The sequence below is a fragment of the Gavialis gangeticus genome, unplaced genomic scaffold, assembly GCF_001723915.1.
Source record: "Gavialis gangeticus isolate Ggan-Ray unplaced genomic scaffold, GavGan_comp1, whole genome shotgun sequence".
NCBI lineage: Eukaryota > Metazoa > Chordata > Crocodylia > Gavialidae > Gavialis > Gavialis gangeticus.
The window spans coordinates 52,231,040-52,256,299 of NW_017729029.1; the positions used below are offsets into that span (position 1 = coordinate 52,231,040).

General features: G+C 42.4%; 1 long non-coding RNA gene across 1 annotated transcript; it reads right to left on the minus strand.

The window, feature by feature from the left end:
- Nucleotides 1-495: 495 nt before the first annotated feature.
- On the minus strand, nucleotides 496-20,981 carry LOC109300426. Its single transcript, XR_002098217.1, has 3 exons — nucleotides 20,811-20,981; nucleotides 9,198-9,202; nucleotides 496-506 (listed from the first exon to the last, which is right to left on the minus strand). It is a non-coding gene; the product is annotated as an uncharacterized LOC109300426 (long non-coding RNA).
- Nucleotides 20,982-25,260: the final 4,279 nt, after the last annotated feature.

Consider the following 25,260-nt stretch of genomic DNA (forward strand, 5'->3'; position numbering starts at 1 on the left):
AGAAAAGAAGAAAAAGAGGACATTTTTCAAGAAAACAAATCACTTGAAGCTATATTTTGAACTCAGCCACATAGCTAAACATATGGAGTAGTTCCTCTGACATCAATTATTTCAGGTTTACCAGAATTAAGTACAATGGGATGCGACTCTCAAAGTATTTTCTTCATCCTTGAATAATCAAGAGTTAACTATGACGGTACACAAACTACATTTAGCACTGGGCAGCTGAGCTGGAACAAAGTCCTTGGTGGTGAGTTATACAGAACTTGGTACACTGAAGTGATGCCACTTGATTGGCATTGTCTTGAACCCTGTCAATTTTGCTCATCTTGAACAGGTTTGACAAATCACAAACACAGCCAGAAAAATTTGAGTTCTCAAGAGGAATATATGGACTTGAGAAAGCTTTGTAGCCAAGGTCTAAACTTGTCTCACACCACCACTGGGTGATGATGCGGTTTGGTCTAAAGCAGGGTGCATCTACACTTCTATTAATGCACTAACAGCTTACTGTGCAGTAACAAACTGAGCAGTAAGCTTTCCCTGGAAGCATGTCTACACATGTGCCCATTGCAAGCAAATTTACTCCCGAGGGCAGCAGTTTAGTGCAGGGCTACTTTTGTCCTGCTTTGCACTGGGGTCAGGCCTGGGCTCTGTGGCAGCAGGGGGAGCTGTCCCATCTCTGGGGCAGCTGCCTGCTGCCCAGCCCCCACTCCAAGGTCAGAGCGGAGGCTGGGACATTGTTCCCTGCCCTTGCAGCTGTCTGCTGTTGGGCTCCCACTCCAATCTCTGAGATGGGGCTGGGGACAATGCCCCAGTCCCAGCAGCTGCCCACTGTTTGGCCCCTGCTCTGATGTCAGAGTACGAGCTCGGACGTTTTCCCCTGCCCTGGCAGCTGCCTGCTTCTGGGCCAGGGGATGATGTCCCAACCCTGGCTTCAATCAGCTGGAAAGCAGGCAGCTGCCCAGGAGTTCTCCTGCCCCCTGCTGCCAGCCCAGGAGCTATTTGCATGGTAAATCTACTACCTGTATTTACAGGTAGTAGAAAACTGCATATTAGCTTATTTTACGGCACAGTAACTGCTGAACGTAGTTACATAGTGAATGGTTACATAGATTAGTCTACTATGCAGTAAAGTGTCTCATACAGACCCGCAGAGTATAAAAGTGAATGCTAGGACCAACTTAGATGTTGCAGATTTAACTGAGCTGAGAAGCACGTAGATATTAGGGTGAGAGGCAACTTAGAAGAACCTTAAGCCAGTGGCCCTCAGCCTTTTCAGAGCCAGGGCACCCCTCCACCACTTTGAATGTGGTGGTACCCTCAGTTGAGAACTACTGTTGGTGCTGCCTAATTTTATCTCAGTGCTTCTCCAGCAGGTGTTGCTGTCTCCAGATAAAATTGCCCCACGCCTGCTGAGCAACCAGCCCGGGGCCTCTACATGTTCTCCTGCTGCTTTAGGGCTTTGATCAGCATAAAGCCGGTTTAGCCCTCCCCGTGCAGGTGGAATTGCCCTGCATCCCTCTATTGCTGGGAGAAGCATGGGAGGGACTGGACTGGCCAGGTCTACAGCTGAGCCAGCTCCTGCCTACATCTGGCTGATCGGAGCCCTGATGCTGCAGAAGTGCACACAGTGCAGCTTTACCTGGCTGCCACCATGACAGCCCTCAGAGGGTTTGCAGAAGCCTAGCTGAGACCCACTGCCTTAAAAGAAACAGGAAGAGACGGACACAGACACAGACAGACTAACAAAACATCTAGAAATTTAATTCTGAAGACCAGGTAAACTACTAGCTCAGATGTTCCAGTTTGATCAATTTTTAGTAGATCAAGCTGCTGCAGAAAAGAGGAGATATTTATTACTCCTGAACAGGAAATAGATCTTTACCTACATATCTCCATGCTCGACAAATACCTCTAAAATGCATTTTAACAAGTACAATTAAGAAATACTACCAACTAGCATATACTTCAGCACTATGTAATTTAATACAAAGCTCTGCTACGATTTAAGATGCTGCATGTTGCTCTTGCTTTAATCTATAAATCACATGCAACCATCTAGTAAGAAAGCTCACATACATTATCCATAAAATACTAAGGCAATTTAATGGTTTTGCACCTGGCTAGGCTTGTAAAGCTGATCAGGTTGCAAAACAGCTTTAAGTTGGCGTAGAAAGGCCCAGTCGCAGTAGGAAACCTCTGTCTTCCATGTTTTCCTTCTTACCGCTTTTCAGCATCTTTCTTCACCTGTCTTCTATACAGGGGTTGACCTCTATAAAATGCCGACAGTCAAAAGCATCTAAGGTTAACCAACATTTAAAAGATTACAGGTATGAAGAAAGTTTTGTTTTTTCAAAATCTGGTATATCCAAGCAGAAGAATCCCTGTCTAGAATTGCTGAGCCTAACATCAATTAGTAGTTTATAACAGATCTAATTAAAAAACAGTGTGGAATTTACAGGGTTAATGGATTCAGGATCGAACTCACCTAAATATACTTTTACCCACAAATGAACAAATCTGAGGTAAAGCTGTTGCAGGCATGCAGCCTCTACACAAAGACCACGCTGGAAGCAAGTGAACTTCAAAAGGGAGAATAGATGGTATGTCAGGAGAGTTGGTAAGGATTTCAGTGAAAGTACTGAACTCTGCTATCTAAGTAAGGACAAAGTAAATGATCTGTGCTTCAGGTTTTTTTGCACAATGTGCCAACAAGCTGTACCTGCTTATGCGAGGTCTGAAGTTGCCAAGCCCTTCTCTTGAAATGAAAAAGAAATCACTGGAATAGATATTCCAATGCAAGGAATTTTTCTTCTCCTTCAAGTGACATCTTCAATTTGGAGGATTGTCCATCATGATCTTACATCTTTTGCAGCCATGACAAACCTATAAAATGTCCACTCTGATCTGCATATCACTCCATCTTGCCATGCCTCTGACATGTTTGGCTCTCCTTCTCTCCTCTCTCATTTTCTTCCTATTTTTGCCTGATAGTATATGCGCTAGATATAGTATACTATGAATACAAGAAGGAACTATGTCCTTATGGGACAAGTTCAGCAAATGTGTGGCAAGCAGGACCCGATCTAAGTTACCACAGCTTTAAAGTATGCACGTGCCCTCAGAGACAGAGTGCAGAAGTCTGCAGAAATTGCCGACCGCTCCGTGACTAAGGCTTGCTGTTCGTATTTATGTAAGTGTTTACTGATCTGTGCTTATGAACCTGGTGATCACTATACCAGGCATTGATGTAAGCCTGGTACAGACATTCAGTTTCTCCTGGAAGAGTTGCTTCTGTCTCAGGAGATACCATGAGTGTACAGATGTTCAGGCATTTTCTCCTACACTAAAAATGGCAACTCCAGGAGAAAAAGAACCTGGGAACAACCAGGGTTAAATCACTGTCAGGAGAGTTTCTCCTGGGAGAGCGAATGTCTGTACATGCTGTGGTAGGTACATTTTTCTACAAGAAGAACAATCCTGGGAGAATTGTCCCAAATTATTTGAATGTACATGCACAGCATAATTACTACGGGACAGCTGTCCAGATCTAGTGTCTAAAATTCAAGAGGGATGTTGTTAAACTTGAAGAAAATGCAAGAAAGATCCACTAGAATGATAAAGAGAACTTCAGTGAGAGATTCCAGAAGCTCAATCTATTTCATTTATCAAAGAGAAAGTGAAGGGAAGATTTGGTCATAGTCTGTAAATACCTACATAGGAAATGAAATGTGGTTACCAGGCTCTTCAATCTAGCAGACAGGGACATTATAAGAGCTAGTGGATGAAAGTTAAGCTAGACAAATTTACTTTAGAAGTAAGGTGCACATTTCTAACGGTGAGGGCAATTAACCACTGGAACACTTTACCAAGAATTGCCATGGATTGCCCTTTACTAGAAATGTTTTGATCAAGTTTGGGTGTTTATTTTTTGTTTAAACAAGAATGAATTTATAGAAATTACATGACCTATATTATACAAGAAGTCATACAAAATGATCACAAAGGTCCCTTGGGACATCATCTAAGAACCCATGATCTTACTAGTACACTAATACTCATCTCTCTTCTGCTGTGCAACATCTGTGACACCAATGTCTCTCTCATGCTCCCTTATGAACCAGGATTTGCTCTGATTTCAAATGCAGCAAAGATGTGAGTACTGCTGAATCAGGCTCCTCATACTCCTTTCCACCTCCTCCTTGCATTGCTTCTGAATCACAAAACAATAAAAGGGGGCAATGAGGTGAATACAGGGGACTTCCACCATCAGACATAATATTAGGAACATGCTGATGCACACAACTGAAATCTCTGCAGAAAATATTCTTCACCTTGTGTTCTGCAAAAGTGAGATATGCAACATTGTTCCTGTCCCCACTTGAACCTCTGAGTGTTTACTTGAGCTGATTAATTATCCAGGTTCAGTTTGTGTAATCTACACATAGTTTACCATTAATTATTCTATAACCCATTGATTTTGCTGGGCCTAATTTAAAACTACAGAGGTAGGGCACCAAATCACATTGCTCTGTACTGCAAATGACTTATTTTTAAACCTCACTACCTGGCCTAGAACACAGCTAAATATTTATGAATTTTCTGGGAGGGAGCAGACTCTTACATCCAAACAAATGGTTTCAAATAAAAAGGTTAATGAAAGCTCCCTCCTGCCCTGGCCCTGACAAAATGAAGTCATAGACAGGGGTCATATTACTAGTAGGGCAAAGAATACGAACTGCTGGGATAGACAAGACTGGGTATGAAGCCTTTTTAACACACTTGGTTGCTACAGTATGATTCTGTTTATTTTATTAAGCACACAGATTTCTTTGGACGGGCGTGCAGTATAATGCGTCATCTCCCGAGTGACATTTATGTGCCCCTTTAATTAATGACCCACATTTTGGTTTGCATTGTGTTAGAGGTATGTGGATGGGCCAAAGAGAAAAGCAATGGAAGAACAAGTGGAAGGAAATGTACCCCTCTGTATTAGACTGCTGGGTATGAAATGACTGGCACAAGCATTACTTTGAGGGGGATTTGCACTAAAGGGGAGTGGCCAGGAGGAAAATGGTGTTTTGCTATTCCATATGTAACAGCTGTGCTATTTTGTACTAGAGTCTTTAATTCTCATTCATTTAATAGCTACATTTCTACAAGAGAAAACAACAAGGGTAATAATGTACATATACCACTGTTTTGGTTGTTGCCATGCTTGTTTGGCATAGCTATGATTTTCTGTGGTTCATTACAAATCAGATGTATTTGAAATTATGACAAAAGAAGGAGGCCAATTCTTCCTTGTAATTGCAAATAAAAGCTCTCCCTTATACCAGGAGATATCTGATGACTTTGTTACCCTGACTGTTCACATATCATTGTGTACTTTATTGTTCAGCCCATTCAGCAGCACCGCACCAAGTTCCCTGGGCTTCTTTTAAATAAGCCGTATTGGCTTGTTTAAGCTAACGAGGAGATCATAAGTCTAGTAAATGTGCATGGTAATCACAGGAAGAATATTGTCATTGATATAGACATTTTTCTTTTTTTCTTCCAACATTTCTAAGGGCCTGCTTCAAAGAACATTGATGTTCATGGAAAGACTCTCAGTGGTCCTGGATCGTGACCTCAGTAAAAGGCAGCAAACATGGTAAAACAGGAAGCACGCCGAATTCTCCCAGCAACGTGCAATCAAGAATAATTCTGTGCTGCAGCAAGACTGTTATTCTTAAGGAGTTTTTAGAGCTAACTAATGGAATGATAATTACTATGTATTATAGGCCAATGATGTCTGTCTCTAATGCCCTGTTTGCAATAGGAAAAAAAAGGTGTTTTTACAATGCAACAGTTAATATGTGATCTCTAATGTGTTGTGAAATCCTAGTGTAGAAAGGGTAATTTGTAGTTTTACATCAGTTGAGCTGGTCAAGATGAACCCTACCTGTCACATTTAAAAACATGCTTCTTTCTTAACATAGACATAACCCCCAGCTCCATTTTTGCATAGCCTTACTCATACTGATTATACAGCATCAATGATAATGTGGTAAATTGGGATAATAGGAGCTCCTGTAAGTCTCAGAAAGCAAGCTCCTTCAATTCAGAAAATGGAAGAAATCAACATATCAAGAGTCATTTAGCATTAGGGCTAATTAGTAAGAAAAGGTTACAGCTATTTTTGTTAGCAAGCAACTAAAGAATATGATATGTAGCATTAATGCAGGGTCTCAACCAATGTAGTGGTGATTTCAGCTGACCAATGAAAGGTTGACGTGCACAAGTTCGCAGTCATGTTATCAACAGAATTGTGCATTTCACATGGTGCAAAGTCCCAAGCTGCTTGCTTTATACGTTCTGCAACAGAGAAATTTATCGTGCTGTTTTCATTAAGATGACAAGAGTAATCCATTTTCACCACCTCAATCTTTATTGTGATTTCACAGTAAATTTGCTCTTGATTTTAATGGTCTGAAGGTACTTGCAAAGGGCATGGCAGGCAATGAGTTAAACCCTTTGCAATTTGCTTTGCAGTAGCATGGCTTGGTACAGAGATGCACCATCTGGGCATTATCCCCTTTTGCAGAGACAGTCTTCCAGGCTTTTCTGACCTACCCTAGGGTCCCATGAACAGCTGTCCAAAAACTTCCACTGTTGTAGTGTAGTTCTTATGGGAATGAAGAACAAACAATATTCGATGCTTCTCTATATTCCATTAACATTGAAAAAGGCAGTTGGGTGGAACCAGATTTAATCTACCAGCAGACAGGTAGACACCTTTGTGTTCAGAGACAACCAAAGGGTTTTTCACCTGTCTCAGCTCCTGTCTAGTTAAATTTGCAGCCTCTTTCTGTAGATGTTGTTTAATCTCCATTCAAATTCATTTTTTTTCAGCCCCTGAACAATCCTATTGATCCACAAGAGGACACCTTTTTATTTATCTGGCAGTACATAATGTATCTGCTTCATGAGTACTCTGGTACTCTGTATCGCTCCATTATAATGGACCCCCCTTCTGCTATTTTCTAAGGCTGAGAACCCCTCTTTGTTTAAAGCTTGAATCCTTAAAATCTGCATCCTTATGTAGATTGCCCTGAAATTTGGCAGCAATGAGCCAAATTAGGGGTTACCTAAATAAAGGGCTATGAGATACACTCCCTGTACATGTATGAGGAACAAGAGACACAAATGTCAGAGTCTGAAAAATAATACTAGGACACACCCTGTACCAGAAATTCTCAACCCTGTGGTCCCATGAGATCCTGTTAAGGGTGCCAGTGGGTGCCACACAATGTTAGCACTGCTAGGCGTGCAAGTATGGTTTGCTGGATGAACCTAGAGCTTTCATGCAAAAATCTAAAATGTTAAAAATAGTTTGCCTTGCTGTGGTCTTTCTGAGTTCTTTGCAACAGAAGCACTGCTCTGTTATTTTTTTTTGGTAGAAAGAAAATGAGTGAAAACAAAGAGCATTTTCCAAGAGGTGCCTTGAGTCAATTGATAGGCACCTTGAGTCTAAAAAGGTTGAGAACCACTGTCCTACACCAATACCTATTAAGGGAACTGGCCATGGGTAGAGTGGTTGGGGCCACCACCATGGAGCAGAGAGCTAACCAGGTGGGGTAGGGACATAGCGAAAGCAAGGTAGTGACCCAACTGGGAAGAGTATCATAAAAGATTGCAAAGTCTGCTTTGTTGTACAGTAAAAAATCAAAGTGGTATGCAACCTGTAGTAAGTGGCTTGCAATATGCATATGCAGCAGCAGGAGACATGTTGGCCAACTGCTTAATATGCCAGTGAAAATTACCAGTGCCTTAATGGGAAAGGAAGAGGAACTGGAAGTGGCAGGAGAGGTTGGGGGGGCATTATCGGTTGCATTAGATGGGGGGGTGAGACAGGCTCCTCTGAGCTGCTCAAAATCCCTGTGATTACTGTGTGATTGTACAACCCAATGTTAACACGTTGAGTGCATGGCTAAAAGAGCAGTGCTTTATATCAGCCCTTACTCTTTTAGGAACACGGGCTGGAGAAAATAAACAGATTGCTAACGCTGACTGGAGAAACAAATCTCCAAAAAGCAACTGTGATTTTAAAGGAAAGACAATGCAGCACCAAATACTACCCTTACCAACCTGGAGTAACTCCTTTGGCTACCTGGGGTTTTCTTGTGCGCTCAACCCTGTTGACTGGAGGGAGAAGTGTTATACATAAGATGAACCAGTTCTGCATAATGAGCCTGCCGCTGCAATGCCTAGGGATAGTGGCGCTAGAGAAAGGGCATGCAGCTGAGCGCTACATTCATAAACTGAGGATCAGGTCCAAGCCAGAGGCTCTGCATGTACATGTATTCTCCACCCACATCCCCAATCCTCTTTAACCCTTTGTTTTGAAATGGGGTGGAGGCACAAGGGCTTGAGACTGACTCTGCTGCAGAGGCCTAATCCTAATTAACCTTCCTCCTCTGTTAGATTCAAGCCAAAATACAAAATACCCATGTCCTGCTGTGCACCAGTGACTTCCAGGGCCAAGGACTGTGCCTCTAGCAGTACAAAGTTTGTACTTCCTGTTCAGCACCTTGGGATAATTAGAAATTAACATTTTTGTAAAATGATAAGATGGAATTTGAAAGGTGAAGCACTGCGAGAGTGGTCTGACTCGCCAAAGATCTCCATTAGCCTAGTTACTATACCACACATGAGGCACAAGAACAAACTGGACAACAGGTACTTCAATCCTGAAAACCTAAGATTTGGTATACATATACATATATGTAACCCGGGCAGTACTCCAAGAGGTACCCCCTCTCCAATTGAAGGGATCAGAGTAGGTGCACAAGTGCTGTGGGAGGTGTAGGGACTCTCTTCCCCCTATAGAGCAGAGCCAGACCACCAATGGGGACTTAACCATATACCTTTTAATGAGAGAACAGTACTAGGAACATAACCAGTATAAACCAGGGGGTATAGGGGACACTACAATGCCCCGACAGGGCAGGATTCAACAAAGGTTAGACACTTGCAATCACAGACATATTCATCCAGTTGACAAAAGACGGGGTAACCAAAATATAAAACACAAACAGCAGAACAAAGAATACGGGTTGGTGAAATGTAAAAAACACAAAATACAAAATGTCAAATAACAAGGAATATAGGGCCTAGGTACCTGGAGGGGGAGAAAGAGGGGAAAACACAACGACCCCTTTCCACTGCAACAAGAATTTCTCTCTGCTACTTCACTCACCCCAGCTGGGACTTGAAAGCAGATCTCCCACAGGGTAGGCAGAAACTCTACCACACAGCCACCAGTGCTGGCAGTGCTTCAAGCTGTGAGGGATCTTGACCTTCCTAGAGCCCCGGCCTCACGTCGAGCTGCCTGGCCTCTTATTGGAGGAGCTGGAAGCAGAGCTGGGAACCTCTCAGGTCACTGCTCAGATCCTTGCTGGAGCAGGGGAGCCTCTCCTGCTGGCTGCAGCCTCTCATAGGGGATCCTGGAGCCCAGCGGGGAGTCTCTTCTGCCAGCCCCACGCTGCGCTGCTGAGGGTCCAACTGCTGCCTTCAGGTCCCACTCCTGCAGGTGTTTCTGGGGCAACTGCTCCCACCCCGCTGGCCCTGCTCTTGCCAGCTCTTTGAAGCTCCTTCCTTGTGATCCCTTGCTGGTCTCCCTGAGTCAGCCGCGCTGCCCCTTTTCTCCCCCTCCAGGTGACCCAAGGGGCCAATCAGGGGACATGGAGGGTGAGTCTCTGGGGCCTGATTGGTGAGGAAAGGGAATCCGAAGTCATCCAATCATCTTTTGCCCCTTGAAAACCCCTGGGCTAAGCCAGCTAGCCCGTCACATCTACATGGGTGTTCATAAGAGATTTACATGTTGTAGTGGATGAAAAGCATATACGTTTCTACAAGTATTACTTTGTTTATTATATATGGTATATTTGTATAAGAGAGCACCTGCATTTGATTCTAGGTTTTATTAACTGTATTGTTGTAACTGGAAAAATCTACAATTCTGGAACCTTCCCTTTATTTATTCCTGAGCAAAGATCATGAAAAAGATCAAAGTGATTACTGTTTCCAAAAACAGTTTGGACAGATTTATTTCCAGTTCTAAATTTCTTCCAGGGGAACTAAAAGGTGAACAGGTCTTCCATTCATATCCTAGAATATTGTTAGATTTGGCAATGGAGAAGATGAGAGGATATATTATAGAGAGATAGATATATCTTCTGATGGGCTGGTATGAAAGGCATTTCTAACTAGAAAGAAGATGGCTTTAGGGATATGTAAAGCACTTAAATCAAACCTAAACTGTAAATAATGGAAGAACTGACCTCAGTAGAACTGGGAATTTGTCTTGTAATTAAATAAAAGAACAAAAATGTCTATTATCACAAAGGTCATTTAGGGTTAGGTGTCCGATCTCTTTATTCTCCCCTTGTTAGATCACTAAATATCCAGTAAGCTATGACTGAGCCAAGAAGTAGTATTGGTGACATTATCATTTTTCAACTATACGTTTTATATTTGAAGATGATATTTGATCGTATACAGCAGATATCCAGCCTTTATGAAAGGCCAGTTAAAAGTACAGAGGTTATGAAATGTTAGAATGCTGCTGCTTATACAAAGGCAGTTGGGTATATCTGGAAAGGGTAGATAATTTATCTTAGCCTGTAACACCAATAATATGACTGAAACTTCAGCAAAGCTTTGGGAGGTTCTTAAAAATGAACTTCCAATGCACGCAATAATTCATGAGCAATTGCTTACCAAGCCAATGTACAAATGATTGTATCTGTGTTGGATTGAAGTCCTACTGGAAGATTTTCAAAGGAAATGTTTAAAAGCGGAATGCTTCATATAAAATGTTCATTTTAATTTCACAAATTAGACTTAGGGATGCAGAAGAGATGAAAGAAAAGAGGCAAACACAATATTCCACAGTACAGATGAAAATCAATCTTCGTGCTTTTATACTAGAATTAATATGTATTTTTAAAGACAATAGGGTATACTTAGGAAACCTGATTGGGTGTGGTAAATAAAGGTCATTATGTAGCTTCTAAGCAGATTAGGATACTACAGAATATTTGGCAATAATGCTGAAGTAAGTATAAGGGAGGGTCATATATATGTGTGTGTATATACACATATGTATATACACACACATATATATTTACATGCGCATATGCATGTGTGTACACACATGCACACACAATCTTCATCTATGCACAGTATACAGAGGCTCACAGCAACTTCAACTTCCATTAAGATAGGCTGAGGATTTATTATGTGATAAATAATATAGGAAAGAGAACAACTCTGCCTCATGCAGCTGGATAAAAGATGAGCCCTGAATAGCCATTCCATAATTTCCCAGCCAAAGAGTTCTTTTAAAGTTTGCATCAAAATAAGAGGCAGTTTTTTTAAAGCTGTTTTGGCAAAATCTCATGACTAGATTCTTGTTCTACTTTGTAAAATAGCTTTGCAACATTTATCAAGATTACAGCAAGGGTCTCAAGTGAGACTGTAATAGCACCAAAACTAAAAGGGAAAAACTATGAATCACTATCTACATCATCAAATTACCCGCCTACTTGCCTATTTCTAAGGTGTCAATCAGAAAGTGGCATTGAAAGATAAAAGCGGCCCAGCTAGTATAAGATGCCTTTCACAGGTACTATAACCTTTAATACTGGGGTTTGGGTTCAGAGCTAAATCATGCTGCTAAAACCCAGCTTTGAGCAGGAAGGGGTGTGGTGGAGGAGAGGAAATCTGGGCCACAATTTCAACACTGCTAGCCCTCCGGGATTCTCTTTTCACCTTGCTGCCATTATTCAATCACTGATCCAAGCACTGCTAGACATACTTGTGAGAAAAGCCTGACAAAGCACAGACCACGTGGGAATAAACATCGCAGACCCTGGAGAACAAAAAGAGACTTTAATTTCCTAAAGTGAATGGAAAAGATAAAGTAATGTTCCAGAAGAGATTGAAACACAGGAAGGAGGCCAAAGATAAAATGATGCTGGACTTTTCAGCTGTTAAAACAAGACTCTAATGAAGCATAATCAGTGACTGACTGGAAGCCTGAACAAGCAGAAAATGGTTTAAGTACACTAAGGTTATGAGAACCTCTTCGGAAAACCATTTCCCAAAAAATGGCATCTTGCATCTGAATACACCCCTAACTGGTTGCAGCGTCCCGAGAGTGATGATCGTGCATCTGCTTTGTCATGTGATTCTTTCATAGATTCTATCCCAAATTGCATTTGTCTTTCATGCAGCCATATTAATTATAACCTAAATTTAATTTGCTGTTTGTTGTCTCCCATAGGTCTCCCACAGAATCACTTCCAGTTTCTCACTGCCATCTAATCTATTTATTATTATTGGTAATTTCTAGGCCAGTGTGTTTTTAGGCTGACGTTTTATGAACATTGTTAAGGCAGAGAAACACTGTGCTCCAATGCCGTGGACGCTAGGACAAGTGGCTGAAAGCCCCAAGGTCAAGGTTGAGGCCAAGGTAGAAGCACTCACATTGCAGCCATCTGTCTGACAGATTCCAACACATCTGCAAGACCTCGTCACCCGGACGTGAGCAAGGAAAGGAAAGGCAGAGAAATAATACAAAAAAAGCTAGGGACATCACAGACCAAAATAGATGGAGAATTAAAACAGCTTTCCTCATACTCAGGCACAATTGGGGTAATTCTTCCACGTGAGTCCTTCCCATTTCCAGACTTTAAATCTGTAAGCTAAAGAAATTCAGTGAAAAAACCCTCTACAGAAGGGACTTGTAGACGTGGGGGAGAAACTTTCAGAGAAGTTCTAGGGCTGTATTGTGTCTATCCTATCTTTTGTATATTGTAGTACGGTCTGCATTGTATCCTATTGTACACCCTTGTTTCACTTACCTACAGTTCCTATTGCACACATATTTCTTAATTTTATATCTCTAGGCACCCCCTTCAGCCTTGAATGTACTTGGGATCAGAACAAAGGTTATTATTCAAATCATTTACTTTGATCAGTTTATTAAAGAGATAACACTAGCATTCTATCAATACTGATTGACCCTAATGAATAGTTACAAACACCTCAAGTAACACTTTACCCAGATTCCTCTATTACATTTTGCTGTTGTGTCTGGTTGCAGTGGTTGATGCTGCAATGATCATGTACAGCTAAACTCAGTTTTGAATCCTACTGTTTGGGGGTGGGGGGAGGAGGAGTAAGCTGCATAATTTTCACTGCCTAATATAAAAGCATGTATGTTCATAGGGAACAGGCCTATTATTTTATAAATAAAACAGGGAAATAAATGTTTTAAAATTGCACAAATTACTGAATTAAATAATTCAAAAGTTCCTGTCTGCATTTTCATGACAATGAAGCCACATAAAAACATTACAAACTGAAGAGTTACCGAAGATAAGAGTGGGCAAAATATTAATGCCATCTGGTCTCTCCTAATGCTCATAAAAAGCCAAAACCTAAAATGAACCAAAGAAAATGAGCGTCTACAAAAATGGCCCTGGAGCCCATATTCCCCAGCAGAGGACTGTGCCTACAATCCCTGGTTGCCCCTAAATTTTGTATTAGTATTTTAAATACAGACCAAATCTTAACTCAAACCACTGTGCCGACCTAATTATAGGGATGTTGTCAACTTAGAACACACACACACACACACACACACACACACACACACAATCTGTGGTTATATTAGTATTTCTGTAATGCATTTGTTATAAAAGAAGGACATAGTATTGAACAGATTCTCAAAGTGGATTTTTTTTCATGGTCGAAGAGAAGGAAACAGCCAAATCTTTTGGACGCAGCCTTAGAACAAACTTCATGCACATCTTACTGCAATTTAGGTGCGGACTGTACCATTTACATGGTACAATATCCTGCCACAAAGGCAGGTTGTACAAACAGAAGATGAATGGATACTCCTCGTATTTGTCAGGAAATACAGTCTAACTGATTTTATTTCATATGAAATAACCTGATACTAACTGTCAAAAAACAGCTGTCACCCATTTGTCTGATGCTGTTACCCACGTAAAAAAAAAAGAGTATATTACAGTTTATAATGTTCTCCATAATATGGATGGTCCACCTAAAAGGAATAAGCTCATTGCAAAGGGCTAAACAAATGCTCATTGCAAAGGGCTAAACGAAGGCTTTTATTGCTGCGTTTTATACTTCAGCTTTCAAAAGGCATGTGCATCCTAGTGCTTACATGCGCTAATGCAGGGAACAAGAGGGGGAAGAAACAAGAGTTGACAGAGGAATTTCCTTCCAGCAGTAACAGCAGAACAACTGCCTCCTTTTGCAAGCCCCAGGAAGTCCCATGTAAGTGAATATAGTGGACACTGCCAGAAGATGCTTAGACTCTTCTGAAATTGGGTGCCGGATGATGATGCTATATATTTGTTTAACACCTTTGAATGTTTGCTTGATTTTTGGTTAAGGATGGGAAATGCTGTTTCTCCCCACCAGTATCTTTTGTGAAAAGGAAGAACCACACCAAAACTGTACGTAATAAATAGGTGTGAGTGAAAGAATAGAGCTAGAGTTACCGAGGTCTTCTTATGGAATAAATCTTATAAGAAAGAAAAATAAGGATGCAATCCTCCAAGCACTGAAACGTGTAGTTTACTTGCATGAACAATTTAATTGAGAATAGGAGTATGCACCTGAGTAAAGCTACGCCTGTACAAAGTAGTCTATGTTCAAAACTTCCCAATTTGTGGTTCACCTCCATCCTATGACTTTGGTTGTGGAGCATGATGTCCCTTTAGCTCTCAGGTACTTTATAATCTTCTTTTCAGACTGACCCTTTGTTTGCTCCAAGGAAATGCTGCCAAACCCCATCCTATATACAAAGGAATAACTACAGCTAAAGTGTACAGAAAAGCTTTTATTTGAGAGGTGCTGATCGTGAAAGAGAAATAACAAAGAAACCCACACATATTAAAGCCATGATGATGCTGAAGAGCTAATAGCTTTAAATGGGTGAGGATGATTATTTTTGCAAAGCACGTGTATTATGGTGGTTCTCAGCATAGAAATAAAGAGAAGATAACTATGGTTATAATTTCATCCTGGCAACATAAATAGGATAGACAGACGCTTGATATTGGATGGTAATTATAGATGGCTGAACTGAGAATAAACCTTTTTTTGTAGATAATGGTTTCTGATTTTGAAGGCCATTTTTAATTCTATGGTTAGGGTTTCTGTCTCCCTGCCAAGGACACCAGTTAAATATTTAGTATAAAGTACAGTGGTGCTCTCTGAGCTTGACTTTTAATTATAATATGCAAGCAGGCTGGTTAGTCATGGGTCAAACAACATCACATTCATCAAATTGAAAGAGAATTTTTTTTCTGCATAATGAGATTATAAATGTGTCTGATAATCAGAATCTGGTAGTGTAACTTAAGTGAAAATGACCACAGCATCTTTATGAGTACTCAGTGTTGAGAGGCTAACGTCAAAGGCTTTCAGCACATTTCCTGAAGCTCAGCGTGGTCTAACTTTGTATCTTTGCAAAACAGAGTCCTGCTGCCGCTATATTATAGTTCTGTTCACACATGCAAGAAGAAAGGTGCTGTAGTACTAAGGAAAACAGACAGAGAAAGACATCAACGTGATAATCTCCAAGGGCATTTCACCAGAATGAATACCTGCAGTAACAGAAACAGAAGGAGCACTAAATTATTCATCAAAAAAATTACATTTTAAAATAGCAAAGTTGCTGTTGGAAGAACAAACAATCCCCAACAAATTCCTGTGGAAATCAGGGAATTGTTGAATTGTTGATCAGTAACGGTCTTATACGCTAATACTATGGTAAGTATTGAGGCGATATGCAGCAAAAATCTCAATACCATTGAAATTGTAGGGGTCTACACTAAACCTAGCTTGTGAAGTATGCAGACTTGAGACAGAGCCAGATGTTTTCAGGCACATCCTTAGCTGGTGTAAAGTGTCATAGCCCTACCGCCTTTGAGAGACCTCTGACACCAGCAGAGGGCTTGTTTCTTGGCTATCATGAAGGATGTTGGTGATGTCAAGTTAATGAAAATGTAACACTGACAAACCACAGACACGTGAAAAGAGGCGGCACAGTTAACTGTGAGAGTGCTAAGCGGAGAATCTCTGGGCATCTGAGAAATGCAAGTAGCAGATAATGTGAGCAGTCTGCCTTAAGGGAAGTCTTGGAAAGCAGGCGTTTGTTAGCAGAGGAGAACAACTATAAGACCACAAATATTTCCATTTGGAAAGAGGAAAATAATTTTTAGTACCTAAAGAATGAATGGGCGGGTCCTCAGTGGATATTCAACTGAATTCATCGAAGCTTAGTTGATATCCACCGGCTGATAATTCTGTATTATTTTTTTCAGTTTGAAGTGTTACAGACTCTCGTATCAGAAATGCTCAGATGATTAGCAAAAAATAAAATGAAACAGATGAAGGTAATGGGGTGGAAGGCTCATATTGCTATTTCTGAAGCATATCGCCTATTAGATGTTCTCCACATTTCCCATATACACCTTCTGCCAGGAAAGAGGCTTCTTTCGCCTACTTGAAAACTTTTCTTAAACAGAAAGCAGTAACCCACAATCAACGTGAAATATTTGCCAAACATATCTTCACACTAACACTTTGTACTGTGCTTTACTTTTCATTAGAGGATCTCAGAACATCTTTCAAACATTAATTAAGCCTTTAAAGAACCCCTCTAATTACTGTATTGCTGTTTTACAGATGGAGAGGTAGAGGCATAAAAAAGTTAAAAGATTTGCCACAAGTCTGTGACAGAAGCAGAAAGGAATTGAACCCAGGAGTGCGACATGCTGATCTCCAGCTTGAACTGCTGGATGATTCTCCTACTAATTAAGCATATTACAGCTAACACAGCGGAGTCATTTGCCATATTTAGAAAAGTATTTATGTGGGGCTTGTTTGGGTCAATAATTTTGTGTTAATGAAGTATCATTGTTGGAATACTGCAGATTACTCTCATGAACCCTACTTCTGGTCAATGTCTTCTTTCTTAACCCTCTTACTTTTGGAGCATTAAAGTTAATATGTGCATGTAAATGGTATTAAGCACAAGAGAAAATATCATATTGAGCAGTGGGGCAGTGGAGATGTAACAGATTGGGTCGTTTAGAACCGGGTCTAACTCCCACTGAACTCAACGCCATTCTCTTGACTATCTTCAGCAAAAGGGGAATCAGGCCCTTCGTGATCTTACATCTCATATAATGACGAAGGCTTTAGAGGCACACTAAACCCCCTCCACCAAAAAAAGAAAAGTGCAGAAAGGATTTAGGTATTTGGATTTCTGACTGAAGAAAGTACCATTTTATGCAGAGTACACCAGTAAGAAATGAAGTGAAAGACTGATTCTGGGAGAGATTTGAATACAATCACCTGCAATGTGAGGATATGTACAGGCGCAGTTGCTAGAACAACAGAACTCTCCTACACTAAGATTTCTAAGTTTCTAAAAGGAAATTCAAAGCCCTTCTAATTAATAAGTAGGATGTCCCTTCTTCTCCTTTAATGGAATCAATTCAATATTGTTCATGTAAGCGTACAGAGATTACAAAGGAGAAATACTGCGATAGTCAAGTGCCATTACTGAACATGGCACAGGAATAATCTTGTTAGATGAATAAAAACCTCCTGTATCAAATGGTAAATGAACATGATTATTATGATGATTATTATGATTTTAATGGGCAAAGAGAGCTACCCATTAAATGCACAAGCTGTTTGAATCCACGTGCGTACTGGTGAAACTCAGCAAATACGTTGTTCTTGTTCACCTAGTCAAGCAGTTACTAGTGCCACCGTAATCAATAAGACTGGCTGTAGCATGAGTCCATTGGCCAGGACGGTACCCAGGCTTTGCAGAAAACAAATGATACAGAATCACTGAGATGACCCTGAAGAGCTGTGAATTTGGAAATCTGAATATCTCAAATCTGGCCACTGACTTGCACAATGCCAGCATAACTCTCCTGATTTCAGGACACATCCACTGCTTTCAGTAGCAAAACTAGGTTCACAGAGAGGTCAGTCAAGCCCTGAAGGTTGTGTACCCTGGCAAAAAAATATTGTGGAAACCCTCCCCACCCCAAAAATAGTTTTAAAATGGTTAAAGCACAACACCTCTTGCAAATTTTCTTAATGCAGAACATCGAATAACCATAGCACATCACGTACCGCGCATAACCAATTTAGACTGGCATCTCCTCGGCTAGACATATTGCACAGGGCTTAGCGTGGTGCTCATTGGCTTTGGGCTCCAGGGATGAAATAAAGAGAGCTCTGGAAAACTTGCTCTTCAATGCAGTTTAAACAGTTTCACTCCATTCTAAATGTCAGGCTAAAATTTTCTAGAATTTTAAACTGCCAAGTCGACACAGGCAGGTGATTTCAGAGGAACGCATCCTGAGCACTATTGTACCAATATTTTTTTAAAGCCTACTCTTTGCTATAGGAGGCCAAGAATACCTGCATCGATAAGGTGTGCTGTGCTTTTTTTTTCTTTTTTTTGCTAGCTATGAGCTGACAAATAAATGTTATATTCCTTTATGCTCTATTGTACTGCTGCAAATCCCACACTGCTCTGGGAAAGGGTGGGGTTGGGGGGAAGAGACATAGTGCAATGACATCACTTTCTCAAGTAGTAAAGGATTTGCCAGGGTCTCTTGTAGTGCAGTGGGGAGCCATACATATCACAGTAGGCCTTTGCAACGTGACTAGACTTATACTGAAAGACAGCAATACCGGGATGAATGTCTCTGAAGGTACCTGAGAAAGAACTGGGATGGCACGAGGAGACAACCAAAGGAGCCAAACTGTCAGCTAGCAAAATACAAGAGATCACAGAACAAATACTGCTGTTTGAGAATTATGATCCTTTGGGAGCATGGCACCAGGTCGTAAGCTCTCTGGCATTTTGTATGTAGCTTTGGAAGACAGTGCAAATACTTTATACTTGGTGCCAGGTGTCTCCTGACAAGTTCAGGAACGGGAAATTCCTTGCCATATAGCAGCAGGAGTTATCTCCAGCAGAAGGCAGCTTCTTTCAGGGCACTGTGTTGGTTGGGGCAGCTTTAAGTTCAGGTGTTAGGGGACCATGCTGGTGAGAGCTGCTTGTGGGATCTTTTAAATCAGTGCTTCCTATGGCCAACTTCCTTCCTCCTCACCATGGCTAATGTTTCATTCCAGGCATGGCCCTGTGGAGGCTGTAAGGCAGGTCAGATGCTGCAGAGGCTTTCTGGATGAAACGATCCCCTGCCACACACTACTGAATACACATTTATCCATTAGGGCTGAATCAGATGTTTTCCTAAAGCAGTTTTTCCCAGTTATTACTAGAAATATTGATGCATATTGCCAGGATCAGATCCAGATAGTAAAAACAATGCTATACCATTGCATGGCTTAGAAGACTGGCAATGTGGGGGCCTTTCATTTCTAGTCTACAGGGATGACTCAGACTGATAATACCTGAAGGTCATTGCCATCTGCTGGTTAGAGTATGCATGTGAAATGAACTTGTGGCCTCAGTCCAGATCTTAAGTGAACAGGTGTCCACCTTGCAACAGTTGGCAGCCCTTGAGTCTTGTGTGTATACTGTGCACGTGGTATCTCTTATGCATGTGGTAGCTCTTATATATGGTATATATATGGCTTCATTTCCCCAGGACGATCAATCTGCCACCTTTTGCAAATTTAAAAAATGACAACAGAACCATGGCAATCTTCAGGAACTGATACACTGTGGGCTTGATTCAACTCAGCTGGCTCAGAAGGATGTCAAATAGATTAAACAATCTGTCATTTACTATCTTCAAGTTTTCCAGTCTCTCTTTTTCCACAGCTTCCTGTTGCACTTACCTAATTCATTCTTGCTATTATTACTAGTTCACAGATTGTTCATGAATGTCCTTATGTTATGGGAACCAAAACTGATTGTGTGCCTTCATTTATTTTGACCACATTAAAGGTGATCCAACTGGACACAGGTATCTAGTCAGGGAGAAGGTAGACAGGCTATGTTTAGGGCAATTTTTCAAGCCCCCTCCCAATGTGGGGTGAGTGGAGCAGATCCTGAACAGGGTTTTCACCAGTTACAGCTGCCGAATCATACTCCTGCCTCTTCCAAGTGCTAGACAACCTTCTTGTAATTGTTGCCTTCATGTCTGTTCATGACTTGGACCATCCAGACCTCACAATCCTGCTCCTGTCATCACTAGCTGGTCACCAAAGGCCTTGAAAAATGTTCTGGAAAAGCTGTTTTCATGGAGGATGTCTGTGCATGATTTCTTTTATTGTGGAGAAGCTGTTCCACACGGTTCCTGACAGAACAGGATCTTAATCCAATGGCAAGGAGGCCAAAACAATTGGAGATCTTGTCCTGCTATAGCCTTCACCTGCTTTAGCCATTGAGATTCTAATATATTCTTCTGCCTGCTCCAGTATTGACGTGTACTCATCATGTCACAGCACTGTTAAAGGATATCCAGGAGTTAAAGCATTGTCATCTGCTGTCCCAGTACATCCTGGTGGTGCTGCCACTGCTTGGTCTGTAATTCTTTATTTGTTAGAGTTACCCCTGCTTATTTCACTGCTAACTTCCCCTAAAGATCATTTCTTTATCCGCCACCTGTGTACACACTTTGCTAATAGTGAATGCTCAGAGTGCTGCACCACAACCATGCCTTGAGAATTCAGGTGACAGAAAATCAATGCTGCTGCGCTGAGTGAGAGACAGGGAGCAGGAGATGGGCAGCTCAAAGAACATGGAGTTGGCTATACCTCCTTCTGGAAGGGTAAAGAGGAAGGAGAACACCAGCATCATGGACTTGGTTTTACCATCAAGAATGAACTCATGAACTAAGTGAGTACCCTATTGGAATTAATGAGCACCTCATGACTCTCTGTCTTAAGCTGGCAGAGAGCCAATATGCCACTAATCAGTACATATACCCTGACTCTTGATGCTGCCGATGAAACCAACGAGGACTTCTATGCCAACGTTGACCAAGTTCTTTCTGATGTTTAGGAGGGAGCCAGACTTATTCTTCTTGGTGATTTCAACACCAGAGTCAGAAGGGACTCATACCTCTGGAATGGAACCATCAGCAAGGAAGGAACAGGAAAAGTCAATTTCAACAGCATCCTCCTCTTGACCAAATGTGCGGAAAATGGACTCACAATTACCAACACCCCATTGCATCAGAAAAACAGGCACAAGACATCATGGCAGCACCCATGATCTAAGCATTAGCAGCTGAGGGACTATGTCACTGTTTGTGCTTGGGATTAGAAAGATGTTCACATCACCCAAGCTATGCTAGGAGCTGAGGATTGCTGTACTGATCAGTGACTCATCTACTCAGTTATATCACTCAAACTGGCTCCCAAACAATAGCTGCAGTGGAACAAGGTCAACAGAAGATCAAAGTTGAAAGACTCAAGGACCTACTCAAGCAAGACCTCTTCTACCAGTGCCTCAATGAAAAACTGGTGAATTCCAATCAACAACAATGGCAGAATGTCAGCAGTGCTTAGGGTGTCTTCAAGTCCACAATCATCATAGCCTATGAAGACACACTGGGAAACATCAAGATTGGTTTAATGACAATGATTGGGAGATCCAGGAGTTGATCAACCATGAGTACAAGGCCTTTTGTGCTTGGTAGAATGACATCAGCTCCAAACAAAAGAAACTGAATCACCAACAAGCCAATGCAGTGTCCAAAGGAGGACCTGTGATATGAAGAACAGATGGTGGGAAGACAAGGCAAAGGAGATTCAACATCCCACTAATATTTCTTAGATTTCATAGACATTAGGGCTGGAAGGAACTTTGCAAGATCATTAGGTCCAGCCCCCTGCCCCAGGGGCTGGAAGTCTGCTGGGGTCAAATGATCCCAGCAAAATAAGCATCTAAGTGTGTTTTAAAGGTGTCCAAAGTAGGTGCTTGCACCACTTCTGGGGGGAGTCTATGCCAGACTCTGGAGACTCAGACGGTAAAGAAGTTTTTCCTTCTGTCCAGCCTAAAATGGTCTTGCAGGAGTTTGTGACCTTTGGACCTTGTCATCACCTGGGGTGCTCTGGTGAACAGGTGTTCCCCCAGATCCTGGTGCACACCCCTAATATACTTATAGGCCACCACCAAGTCCCCCCTGAGCCTTTGCTTTTCCAGGCTGAAGAGTCCCATGCCTCTCAGCCTTTCCTCATAAGACTTGTTCTCTTGTCCTCTGATCATGTGCACATCCATGATATAAGTGTTTTTTTCAGTGCCGCTAAAGCCAGCTGATCTGAGCACTGAGGGACTAACCCCCCTGAGACTTAAGGGTAGAGGAAACCTGATAAGGAAATGGGACCAATTAACACCCTTTGGCAGAAGCATTTTAAAGACCTTCTCAATTGAGATTCTCTGATGAGAATGCTCTCAACTCCATCCCACAACATCCAGTCAGAGATTAGCTAGGAATCTCTCCAACCCTTAACGAGGTGAGGAAAGACATCAAACAGATAAAGAATGACAAGTCATCTGGAGCTGATGGAATCCACACCACATCTTCAAGCGGGGGTGGGGAGAGGAGCTCACATCACAGCTCCATGCCCTCATCTTAAGGATTTGGAAGGATGAGAAAATCCCAGATGACTTCAGGTACACAATGATAGTGACAATCTTCAAGAAAGGAGACAAGTCTGACGGTGGGAATTATAAAGGGATCACCTTGCTGTCCACCACAGGAAAGATCATTGTGACAACTCTCCTGAACCGTATCCTTCCACTTGCTGAAGAGCTCCTCCTAAAATCTCAGTGTGGGTTTAGGGCATCAAGAGGCACAACTGACTTGATCGTAACAGCCAGCTACAGGAAAAATGCTGGGAACAACATAAGCCTCTTGACATGGCTTTCTTTGACCTCACGGAAGCCTTCAACTCTGTCAACTGAAAAGCACTGTGGAGGATCTTTCTGAAGTATGGATGCCCACCAAAATTTGTCACCATTCTCTGCCTGCTCCATGATGGTATGTGAGCAGTTTTTCTCAGTAACAGATATATCACAGATCCCTTTGAGGTTAAGGCAGAAGTTAAGCAAGGCTGTGTAAACACTCCAACACTCTTTTTGATATTCTGTGATGCTACATCTGACCACCAACAAGTTTCCAGTTGGAGTGGAGCTTGTAACAAGTGGGCACTCCAAGATGAGTTGAGTTGTTGGCTGTCTCTGGGATAACTGCCTGCCTACCTCTCCTGCCATACCTTTGATGTCACAATTGAAAGTTGGTAACAAGTTGGAAGGCTATCCATTTACTGGCCCTGATGTCAAGGGCCTATATACACAGCTCCGACCTCTCCTATACCATGTCCCATGCCTTGAAGATGGCATCCATGGCCTAAAACCCAGCCTTTAACTTGCTTGGCCTAACACCTGGCCTATAAACCCTTTCCCTCACACTGGGACCCACACTCCAGTGCCTCACGTTGGGATTCTCACTCCTATGCCCTCACATTGGAGCTCGCAGTTTCTGTGCCCTCACACTGGGATCTCACTCAATCAATCGGGGCTCCCAGCCCTCACCTTTCCCTCGGGTTCCAACTCAACTCGAGACCCTCCTGGTCCCCTCATGCCCCCACAAAGAGGCCTCATCCCCTGCCCAACACTGGGCCTCAATCCCCTGGTCAACACAGGGCCTCAACCTTCTGCCAAACACTAGGTCTTAATCCCCTTGCACCTAGACCTTTGCACCCAGCTCTCTTGTAGGCTTAGGGCCCCACCTCCTTGGAGCCTCACACCTGGCTCCTTTAGTTTCCCTCAGGCCTTGCTGTGGACCTGGGCTGTCTCTGACCCCTTCACCTGGTAGACCCTGCCTCAGACTCCACATAGTAACCTGGGCCCCTGCTTTGTTCTTGGTGTGTGCTCCCCTAGATTTCCTCTCCACGGGGTAACCCGCAAGGCAGTGGGGGCTGAGGTTTTCTGGCACCCCATACGTGGCCTTCACTAGGGAGGCAACTGGTGTGGCATTTCCTGGAAGCTGCCCTGCAGGAGGCAGCCCCACCATACCATCCTACCCAAGCAGGGTGTAATTTTAGGTCATGCTGCAGGACCAGGAGCCTCCGCCTTCCCTTACCATAGCTCCTGCTCTGTACCTCCAAGATATCATGAGCAGTAGCTCCAGCCAGGTGGTGTTCTTCTCCTGGCTGCTAGCAGCAGACTGCTGGCTTCACGGCTCAGAGCCCTTTTCTTATAACAAGGAGCTGGGCCCTATTCCCAATCAGGTAGTTGTGCCTGATTAGGAGTGCAGACAGCTTCAGGCTGCTCTGCTGCTTGCCTAAACCCCTGTGAGTAACAGAGCTAAACTACCAAATGGATGGTAAGATGTTTAATCTCATCTGACTCTGAGCCAAAACCAAGACCACCCCAACCTCAATCAGTGAGTTCCAGTAAGTGATGATGCTGTAGTGTTTGTCCACTCAGAAGCAGACCTTCAGGCAATCGTCAACATCATACAAATGTCACACAAATGTCTGAAGCACATCAACAGTACACAAACATGTGAAGTCATGCAGGAGCTTCCTTGCCAGCACCCAGACTTTTGACGCCACACCCCAGGAGACACAACTACAGATGTGGAACAAGAGGCTGAAGAAAATACTTGACAGAGAAAAAATGGACATTCCAGTGGCCAAGTCCTTGCAACCAGGGGCTGATGAACTATGGCAAAGGTGGCAATATCTCAACCGCCTATGTACCAGAGTTGGATGCTCCAAGGAACTAATGAAGAAGTGGAGCTACACCATTGGTTCAGCCACCTGTGACTGCAGCATAAAGCCTCAGACTATGCAACACTTGTTGTAATTCAGCTGCTTGAAGGGATATGTATAATGAAAGATCTCACAAAGTACAATAAACAAGCACAAGCCTGACAAGCACAAAATGGTCAAATATGGTGTAGAGACATTAGAAGAAGGCTCAGGCATACAAGGAAATGGTTCTGATGCTTACCATTCAGAAGACTAAGGTCCTCCACCAAGTTTTTAATGACGAGACCCCAGCTCCAGTAATTCAGAGTCATGGTGAGACTCTGGCGAGCAGTGAGTATTTTCTGTACCTCAGAAGCCATCTCTTACAGAAGGCTGACATCAATAAAGAAATCCAATGTCACCTCAAACGTGCAAGTGCAGCCTTGGGATGCCTGA